This window comes from Amblyomma mixtum, chromosome 3 (genome assembly GCF_055824585.1).
Source record: "Amblyomma mixtum isolate Tamu chromosome 3, ASM5582458v1, whole genome shotgun sequence".
NCBI lineage: Eukaryota > Metazoa > Arthropoda > Arachnida > Ixodida > Ixodidae > Amblyomma > Amblyomma mixtum.
Genome location: NC_143014.1, coordinates 305,572,230 through 305,582,173, shown reverse-complemented (window position 1 = coordinate 305,582,173; position 9,944 = coordinate 305,572,230).

The following is a 9,944-nucleotide window of genomic DNA, read 5'->3' as shown; positions in this document are numbered from 1 at the left end:
ACAGTTACTCTTGCAAGCTGCATTTTGTGGGAAAAGACACCTTGGCTAAGACCAAGGTTGAAAATATGTGCTATAACTGAGGCAAGGAGATCAGCAACATATTTAAGAGGTTTTGTTTTAAAACCATCGACATCTCTGGCATTACTGTTGTTTATGCTCGTCATAACTGTAAACACGTCAGCCTCGCGTGTTGGGTGCAGAAAAATTGTCTCTATTCCAACGAAGGTTTTCCAGATTCTTGTGAACGGTATCTTTCACTTTGAGATTGACGAGATATTTATTAAACGCATCTGCAAGTGGTTTTCCAGTTAGTTCGGCGCCATCTATATTCGGTTCTCAATATAATTTGGTGATGCCTTATAATTCAATAGTGAAGCTGATCTCTTCCATGTGACGTCTGTGGATCCTGGTTTAAATTCCGGAAGATTTGCAAAATGTTTACGACGTGCTATTGCTAAGTCCTTGTTCAGGCGATTTCGATAGACTTTAAAATCTTTAGACTTTATTTCGATAGTCTTTAAAATCTCACTGCAGTGATGGCTTTCTTACTGAGGTAAGGACGATTTCAGCGTTTGGGGGTAAGAAAGTATTACACCAGGGTGTCACGGGTCAGGCCTTCATTCACCCGGCCCGGAACGAGTTAAAGCAATGGGACAGCTCAACCGATTACCAAGAAAAAGCTGCGTAGCGCGCTTGGACTTTTTAACTATTACCGCGACTACGTCCCCTCGTATTCGGAGATTCCGTGCCTTAACGGATCTCACCAACCGGCGGGTCCCAAATATGATCCCATGGACAAAGGAAGTGGAACGGGCGTTTAACGCCGTCAAATATGCCTTGAGCGAGTTGCCTATGCTCACTGCCCCTGACCTCAACAAAGGGTTCGTGTTATCAACAAACGCGTCGGAAAGAGCGGTCGCGGCATGTCTGGCACAAGAGGTGAACGAGCAAGAAAAACCATTTGTCTTTTTGAGTAAAAAGCTAACGCCGCAGCAGGCTAAGTGGTTTGCTATAAAAAGAGAAGCTTACGGAGTCATATGGGCATTGGGGTGTTCGGAGACGTGGCTCTTCGGCGCGAGGATTGAGGTGAACACTGACCATAATCCCTTGACTTACTTAACAAGGTCAACTTCCTCAAGCGCCCGGTTGACTCGTTGGAGCCTGGCTCTCCAAATGTACAACCTTGAATTCGCTAATATAAAGGGCTCTCTCAACAAATGCGTCGACGCCCTGTCCAGGTTGGACACCGACTCCCGACTCTGCCCCACATGTTCCACAGAGGTTATAGCTACGACCGTTGCAAACGCGAGAGAGTCCCAGCGATTCGAATTCGCGTAAAAAAAAAAGAAAAGAGAAATTAACCAGAGACAGCTGCCGCCTGTTGCTGGGTGGATGGTTCGGACGTCAAGGAACCTGCCGGACGGTGGCCCAACCTGCGTGTGTAATTGCTTCTGGACTGCAAACTCAAGTGCATAGACGTTGGACTCCTTATGTTACAAGTGTTTCGACTGTTGTGTTTGGTTGCAAAAAAAAAATAAAGAAGGTGAATGTAGATGCATGCAGCAAGATATCTTCTTTAACACGACGCAGAAGCGCTCTTTCTCTTGTTGGCACAGCGCCCAGTTTAAGGGCCGGGGACCTTGTGCTTTTGCGCGTTTTTTTTTTATTTTCTTGAGGGCCGGGTCCTTTCTGCTTTTGTGCGCTTGTAAGTTGTGTGTACGGCAAGCGTCCCCCAACATTCTTGGCGGGGAGGTGTTAAGTTAGAAGCCTACGGTGCCGTTGGCTCGTTTCCCCCTTTCGGGGTTGGAATACTGACAGCGCGTCGCGCTTTCGACGCTGTCCAAGGCCGTGGGAGGCCGCTTTTATAAAGCCTTTCTTTTAAACTGCCTTTACCTTACTGCCTTGTATTTCGGTCCCGCCCTTAATAAATCAGCTTTGTTTGCTAAGAAATTGCAATTGCTGCCTCAACCGGCAACGTGTCGCCGGACAAGCGGACGAAGACCCGAAGTGCTCTTCGTACAGCTAACTGCCGTGTATACGACCGCCGGCTAACGTGCCATAATAATAATGGTTTTATTTGCGCCAAATGAATCCATGGCGCGGGAGACCCGCAGTAAAAGCTGTCACAAGTGACAGCTTGACAAAGCCGGAGGCCCCCCTATACACTTGACAGCATCATAGGCGCAATGAAACGGCATGTCTCATCCAAAAAGAAAATAGAACAAAACATGAAAACATCTGCAATTACAATCACTCATAAGAACTACATAAAATTATACAGAAAATGTGTTAGAATGAAGCTAGAAAGCACTTACAAAAGCAATGGAACATTCATGTGCGATGGCAATGAGTTTAGCGAAAGGAACAGATAAATTAAGCACATTTTTGCTTCAAATAAAATTCAAGTCAAAGTGAATACAGACAAGCGGTACAGTCAGGGTAAACAACAATGTGACAGAGTAAACAGGAATGGCAAGCGAAGTGTCCTAGTACATGTTGAAATACCGGCGGAGTGTTTTGAACGTCACCTTTTCAAGTTGGATATGTTTATGATTTAAATCATTTAGTAACCGGGGTAGTTTATTCTGTAGTGTTTGTAGGCCGTATGTTGTGCGAAACGTCCTTACTTTCCAGAGCTCCGTGTAACGTGTCTGGCGTGTAGTAGCGTTTTGTTGTAACCTGGCTAGACGATGTAGAAATGAACTGTTGCTGGCGTTTTCATTCTTAATTGCCTTGCAAAGGATATAATCAAACAGCTTGGTAACAGGAATTATGTTGTATTTGGGAAATAGATGATACATATGTGAATAAAACGGCAGACTTTCTATTACTCTTACAAACCTTTTCTGCAACTTGTGACGCTTCTGCAAATTTCCGTAAGTTGTCGTAGACCAAACTAAGTGACAATAATTGAGTCGTGAGGAGAATAGTGTATTATAAATTAACAGTAAGATTTTTGGTGGTAGTAAATTGCGATTGCGGTATACTAGCCCAATTACCTGTGCCAGCTTAATAAGCATGCTGTCCACGTGGACATCCCATGACATATTCTGCTGAAAGATAACACCTAATGTCTTAATACTGGAAGTTATTTCGAGAGGAGTGGCATTTAAGTAGATAGACTTTTGTATTGTTATGTTTTTGTTTTTACTTCGAAAGAATACGGCTTTTGTTTTGTTTGCAGTGGTGGAACTGCTGCGCCAATTGCGCCAAACTGCGCCAAATAGGAAATCCTGCTACATGCTGCTACAAAATCGGTTTTTTGCCTACTTTTGCGCCACGCCTGCGCCGAAATATCTCTGAATAACTCCAATAACTCTGCCGAGAACGCAACCGAAACTCATTTCCGTGAAACCAAAACTGATGTCTGCCGGCAACACTTCCGGCAACGCATCTGCCGGCAGCCACATCGCCATCGCTGCTTTGCAACCGAAGGTGAACAAAGGGACCACTGTCAGCGCACTGCCTGTGTGGATGGACACTTCACGTCTTCGATGTCTTTGTCAAAGCTGAAAGGCAACAAAACTTATGACTAACTTATATCGGGCAGAAAATCCAGCTGCCATTCCTATGACACAAGGATTAATCAGAGCGGTGAAAGGATCGCGGAAGCGTCAGCTGCAACGTTTGGAGGCGGATGCAGGAGAAGAGACCCGTGCAAAACAAGCGAAACAAGACTGATGTACAGGACAAAGACACCCAGAAAAGAGGTCAGAATGAAGAGAAGGTACAAGAAGAGATCAGACTGGCCAGGAATATGATCACCAATGCTGAGCTGCTTTTCACAAAAGATGTCAAGTCTAAACATTTTGCAGACGTTGAGAGTGGGCAAGCCCTTTGAAGAATGGACAGGAAAAGCTCGCAGCGGCACTGTCTAAGCTGGAGTGATCAAGAAAAGGGAAGAAATAGTACCTGAAAGTTTGTTTTAAGAACGGTATCATTTTTTATAGTTCTGTTGAGCATCTCGTTATGTCGCTCTTCTGAATAAAAACGGCAGTGTTTTTAGGAGAACCTCCTGTTTTGCTTATTTTCGGCTCTTTTTAAGGAACGAAGCACTTTAAACTGCATTTGGGATTGAAGCTTGCTCTTGCATGGCTGTGGTTGCTAAAAACGTCTGAGCAAATGCCTATTCCAGAAATACAACACAGATTCTTTATTTAAAATAACTGTTTTTTGGCATGAAATTTTGGTACGAAGCTTTTTTTTTTGTGCTACAAAAGCTCGAATTCTGCTACAAAATGCCATTTTTCCTGCTACAAAACTTAAAATTGCTGCTACAAACTGCGATTTCTTCTGCTACAAAAGCTGCTACAAGAAGGCAGTTGCCAGTTCCACCACTGTGTTTGCATTAATCGTCAGGCTGTTTTTACGCGTCCATTCGTCTAGTTTTATTAATGTTAAATTAGCAGCATCAACAAGGTCGTCAATAGTTTTACCGGTTAATAATATGCTGGTATCATCCGAGTACATGATAAATTTCACGGTTGCATCAATATTCACAATATCATTCACGTACATATTAAATAAAAAAGGTCCTAATATACTGCCCTGTGGGACCCCTGCTGAAATAGATAATGGGTTAGAACTGTGGTTGTTTATGACGACTATTTGTCTACGAAATTCCAAGTAGGAGCATATAAGAGATGCGGCTTTACCACGAAAGCCATAATTTTGGAGTTTCTTAATTAAAAGTTTATGACTAATGGAGTCAAATGCTTTTGACAGGTCAATAAAAATTCCTAATACAAGTCTTCCTTCTTCAAACTGATTTAGTATGTGTTCTTTTTGTTGTAGCAATGCGAGTTGTGTGCCTAAACCCTTACGGAAGCCATACTGGCAATCAGTCAGCAGGCAATGTTTCTGCTCGAATTCGGATAGTCGCTTTAAAATAACTTTTCGAAGACTTTTGAAAAGACGGGAAGGATTGATAACGGTCGATAGTTTCCTAAGTCATTTTTATCGCCTTTTTTAAAGAGCGCAGCGACTCGCGCTATCTGCATCGTTCGAGGAAACGTGCCTTCGCTTATACAGATATTAAAGATATATGTAAGACAAGGAGAGAGAAGGTCAGCAACATATTTGATGGGTTTTATTTGGATACCATCAATATCTTTAGCGGTACTATTATTTACACTGTGAATTGTGCTAATTATCTCTCCCTCATTTACTGGATACAAAAATATAGAGCTAGAGTTGTATGGAATACCATCAAGATCATTGTCTGGTGCGTTGTTACTTCCAATTTTAACAAAGTGTTCGTTAAAAGCGTCAGCAAGTGCTTTTCCCTCTAACTCAAGACCATTTATTTTTAAGCTCTGTATCCTTTCCTCAGGAATATTGCAATTCAACAAAGAGTTCAGTTTTTTCCACATTGTGGCCGTACGTGGAACCAGTGAATTAAAGGAAAGTGTATAGCAATCTCGCCTGGCCTTTTTTATATCTTTGTCTAAACGATTCCTAATTTTTTTAAAAGCCTGAAATATTTCGGGGTCTCTTGTCTTTATAAATTCACTGTATAATGCATTCTTTCTCCGTATTCTGGCAGATAGCTCTGCACTAATCCATGGTTTACGTATTTTTTTTGTTTAATGCACTTAAAAGGAAAGCTAATGTCATAACTTTCTTTCAATAGGCTGAAAAAAGCCTTTACTTCCCTTCGTATCCTTTCTCCGCATGGCAAATCTGCATATGGGGCCCATTCCAGCCATTTTCCTTTGCGTGAGGAACACGCTAGAGCTTTTCAAAAACACTCTTAATATCGCACGCCGCGAAAAGTATTCATAGTCGCCACTTGCTTCCAAGGTGTTCTTGCATACTCACGGACACCTCACTGTCAAGGCAAACTCATTACTGTTACTTATACACCGTTCAAAAACGTGTCTGAGCATCTTAGCTGACATTGAACAGGCACTCATCGTCTCAGCAGCAAACGCTGAAGCACAAGTGCGTAACATTGCTTCGGTTCATGGAAGATGCGTGATAAGTGACCACTTCGCGCATGGAAATTGTGAAAGTTGGCCAAAGAGACCGACAGAGCACCGGACGGCTCACAGCCATATCTGTGCGACCCAGGATATATGCTAGGGATGAGTGAACATTAATTTGTGGTGAGTGGACATGAACGTAAGTGAATGGTTGCCAGTGTGAGTAGCCGTGAGTGTGAGTGAGACATAACTTCACCAGCGAAAGTACGAGACATCAGGAGAAGAACACAGGACGACGCTGGACTAACAACTGAAGTTTAATCGAGAAACGGGCAACCTAGGTCACCAGAAGACGCATTAGTATCACACACACTAAAAAAAAAAACAAATACATATATGGCGAATCACAAAGGAGTGGATACACTCTGCAAGACTGGCAAACAACAAAAGACAGATATTTTGCCTATCAAACTTGTACGCGCACACGATGCCGAATCAACAGGGTCATCGAAGTTTGTGTTCCGAGTGCAGTGCTCTCTGGTACAGGATGTTTATGCTGCGCAGGGTGTCGAACCAGAACCGAACTTGAACCAGAAATCGGAACCGAACCCGAATTTTCACCCGGAACCGGAGCCGAACCGGGCCCATATTTTTTTCGCTATCTTAGAACTGAACCGGAACCGGAACGATTCAAAGGAACCGTTCAGAACCGGTTCGGGACTCGGTCCAGCCGCACTTTTCTTGCAACCCCGCATACTTTTTTTTTTCAAACAAAATGAGATGGTCTAGCGTGTAGGTTTACCCATCCGAAGCTGTCTGTGCCGGAAAGTGCGAAAATGGCACCAGGTGTATGCGACAACAAAATTGAATGAAGTCTGGCGTCTGAGAAGGAGCCTAATACACGCTTCTGTGATGTACTAGCGCCAATTCTAAAGACTTGTACGTCAGGTTTATGTGAAATCTTGAGTTATTACTCCTCCCCTTTTACATGTTTGCCTTAGATTTTAATCAAATTCTTAGGACTGCTCTAACTCAATAAAGAACTATAGGCACCGAATTTTTGCTTGCGTGCTTTCTTCCTTCAAACGATGCTTTCGACAGTGGTATACATGGAGCACCCCGTGTTATTCGCCTGCGACCAATAAATAATTTGTATTTGAATATTTTCTTGACGCTATTTTGATTTCATCAACAGAACTATGGCTGCAACATGTAGTTGAATTTAAGGTTACATGAGGCATGAAAAAGTAGCAATATAACTACTAATGCGTCCTTTGTTGTAATTCTAGCCTTTGAAGCAGGCTGGTTTATGCGCAGTAGTGAGCCCAAACGACTTATCGTTTGTATAACACTTTTTCCGCGCCTCACCTGACCTAAAGTTCAACTACATGTCAGAGCCATCGTTCGGCTGATGAAACCTAAATAGCATGGGAGAATAAATTCTTTTATAAGTTTTTCAGCGCCGTAGGCGGACACCATACGGTGACCTATGTATTTTAATATATAGGGCATGATTTGAAAGGAGAAAACAAGCAATGAAATTAGTTGTGCGTAGTCTTTTAGGCACCGATTGAGAATACCTTCCCTTTCTTTGTGTTCATTTACCACAAACATATGAAAGAAACGGCCTAACAGCGTTGTGGTGGCGGTGGTTTTTGAGGAAAGGAAATGGGGCTATGACACCTCACTTCTTCATGGACACCTCAACCGCGCCCTAAGGGAAGGGAGGAAGGTGGGAGCGAAAGAGAGAGAAACCGATGCCGTAGTGGAGGGCTCGGGAATAATTTGGGCCAACTAGAGATCTTTAACGTGCATTGACATCGTACAGCAAACGGGTGCCTTTTCGTTTCGCCTGCAACGAAACGCGGCCGAGTTTGAACCCGGGTACACCGAACAAGTAGCCGAGCGCCCTAAACACTGAGCCACCGCAGTGGGCAGTGCAACACTTACTTTTGTAAGCGTTTGTTGTCCCAGACAACAGGTACTAAATAAAGCCCCTGACGATGGGTCAGTGGTGCAGTAAGGAAAACAAAAATGCCTTAGAGGCTGTGGAGCTCGGCTGCTGATTCCAAGGTTGCGAGTTCGATCCTGGCCTCAAGGGCCGCATTTCGAAGGCGGCGAAATGCAAAAACGCGCGTGTGCGGTCGCTCGTTGAAAAAAAAATTGCCAGTGGTTTAACTCTTCTAACCCTAGTCAGACGGAGCGAAAGCTCCAGTATATTTGGCTACGCTTTGTTAAACGCCTGCAACGCCTCGCAGGCGTTTCAGGCACACTGTCGGCCGCGCTCTTATCCATGGCTAAACGGCATGCGAGAGCGGCGTCGCCTCCTTAATTGAGCGAACGCCAAGTCGCGTGCATAATCACACGAACACATCTGGCGAAGCGCCGGTCGGCGCACCGCGGGACCGCGGTCAGAGCAGCGGCGTGGCGGCTGCAGCTGCGGCGAGTCACGTGGTCTTACGTCACAGTCACACCTCCGGCGCTCCCGATGACCTTGGCGAAACATGGCTTGGTGGAGCTCTCGCTCCAAAACCCCAGCCGGTCTAAGTTAATCTGGAGTCTTCCACTAGAGCGTCCATCATATAGCCCCTGTGTCTACTCAACACTACCAAAAAAAGGATGGCTAACTTGGTGCAGCTTCGTTTTTTTAGAATCCGAATATTCTTTTTTTGCACACAACGAAAAAAAAAGCAAGGAAAGGCGAGCTCTTGGCAACGGTGGAAATATAAGAAAAAAAAATAAACACTGATTGCACAAAGAGGCAAGGCGGAAATGCATGCGATCGTTGGCAAGTGATAGTGATTACGCCCAGAAAAATGGTACAGCAATGAAATGTAACTGCGACGAAATGAATTCTTTATGCCGATTCGCTGAAATTGTTCTGCCTATAAAAAAAAATTGATGCCATTCGCTAGCGGGTGGCTTCATCACACTGTTCTCGGACTGCTGGATTTTGTATTCTCTCTCTGGCGGCTTATATCTACTTTTCGCTGTCATACTTCCGGTTCATGGTGTCTGAGACGAGAGGCTTATGATTGTTAGTGGTTTTTCGTAGAACGCTTGGGCGACGGCATACGTTGAGCATTCACAACAATCCGCCTCGGCTACATCGGGTACAAGTGGGTGATGAGGGGACGGGGGAAGATTCTTGGAGATGCATTTTTACCAGTGAGTGTCCGGATGTGTGCCCACCGGAGTGCGCATCAAGGGTGGAGGCTGCACGCTCGCTCGCTCGCTCGCTCGCTTGCACGCACGCACGCACGCACGCACACAGTGCGGTTATTGTTGGGAAAGGAGGCTATACTGCTAACGCAGTAAAAAGAGCAGCTAAAAGAGTATGCATACTCCAAGCTGGATTCGTGTTAGTGGGCGCGCAACAGAAAAGCTCCCTTTAGAGATGCCTTAGGCTACTTCGCTGTCTCCGTGGCTTCTTTTTTATTGTTGTTGCATGGAATATTAGGAACTTCTGTGAGCCTCCTCGAGCCTTGCTTGATCTTGTCGAATACAGCGATCTCGGCATAAGGCCTCACGCCACCATGGCTCCCTTACTTCACCCGCACATAAAAATTCCGGAACCAATCAGGAGGTTGACTGTTCGCAACATATTCCTCTTGCGTGAAAGAGCGCTGTTCTTTGAACAGTGACCTCGTTGAACGCGGTGGTTTTGCGTGTTTCTCCGTCATGCGGGTTTTCCACACGCTAAGCAGTCCTATGACCACGAAGAGTTCGCACGGAATTCCGTAGTCTTTCATCGCAGACAGAAATGTTACAGCGAAGAGCATGATCTCAATGTCTTTTTAACAGATTGTTGAAGTATGTCCCCCCAAAAAAACACAGCATCACGACAAAAAAAATCATTTTATTGCTCCATAATTTCTCGTTGCTCGCACATGTAGCAATTCACTGGCCATGACACAACGCCTCCTTCTCGGACACTGGCATCAACCTAATGCGTAAGGTTGAAGTTGAAGTTTTTTTTTTTTTGAAGTTGTAGTTTATTTCCATTTCAGTAAGAAATGA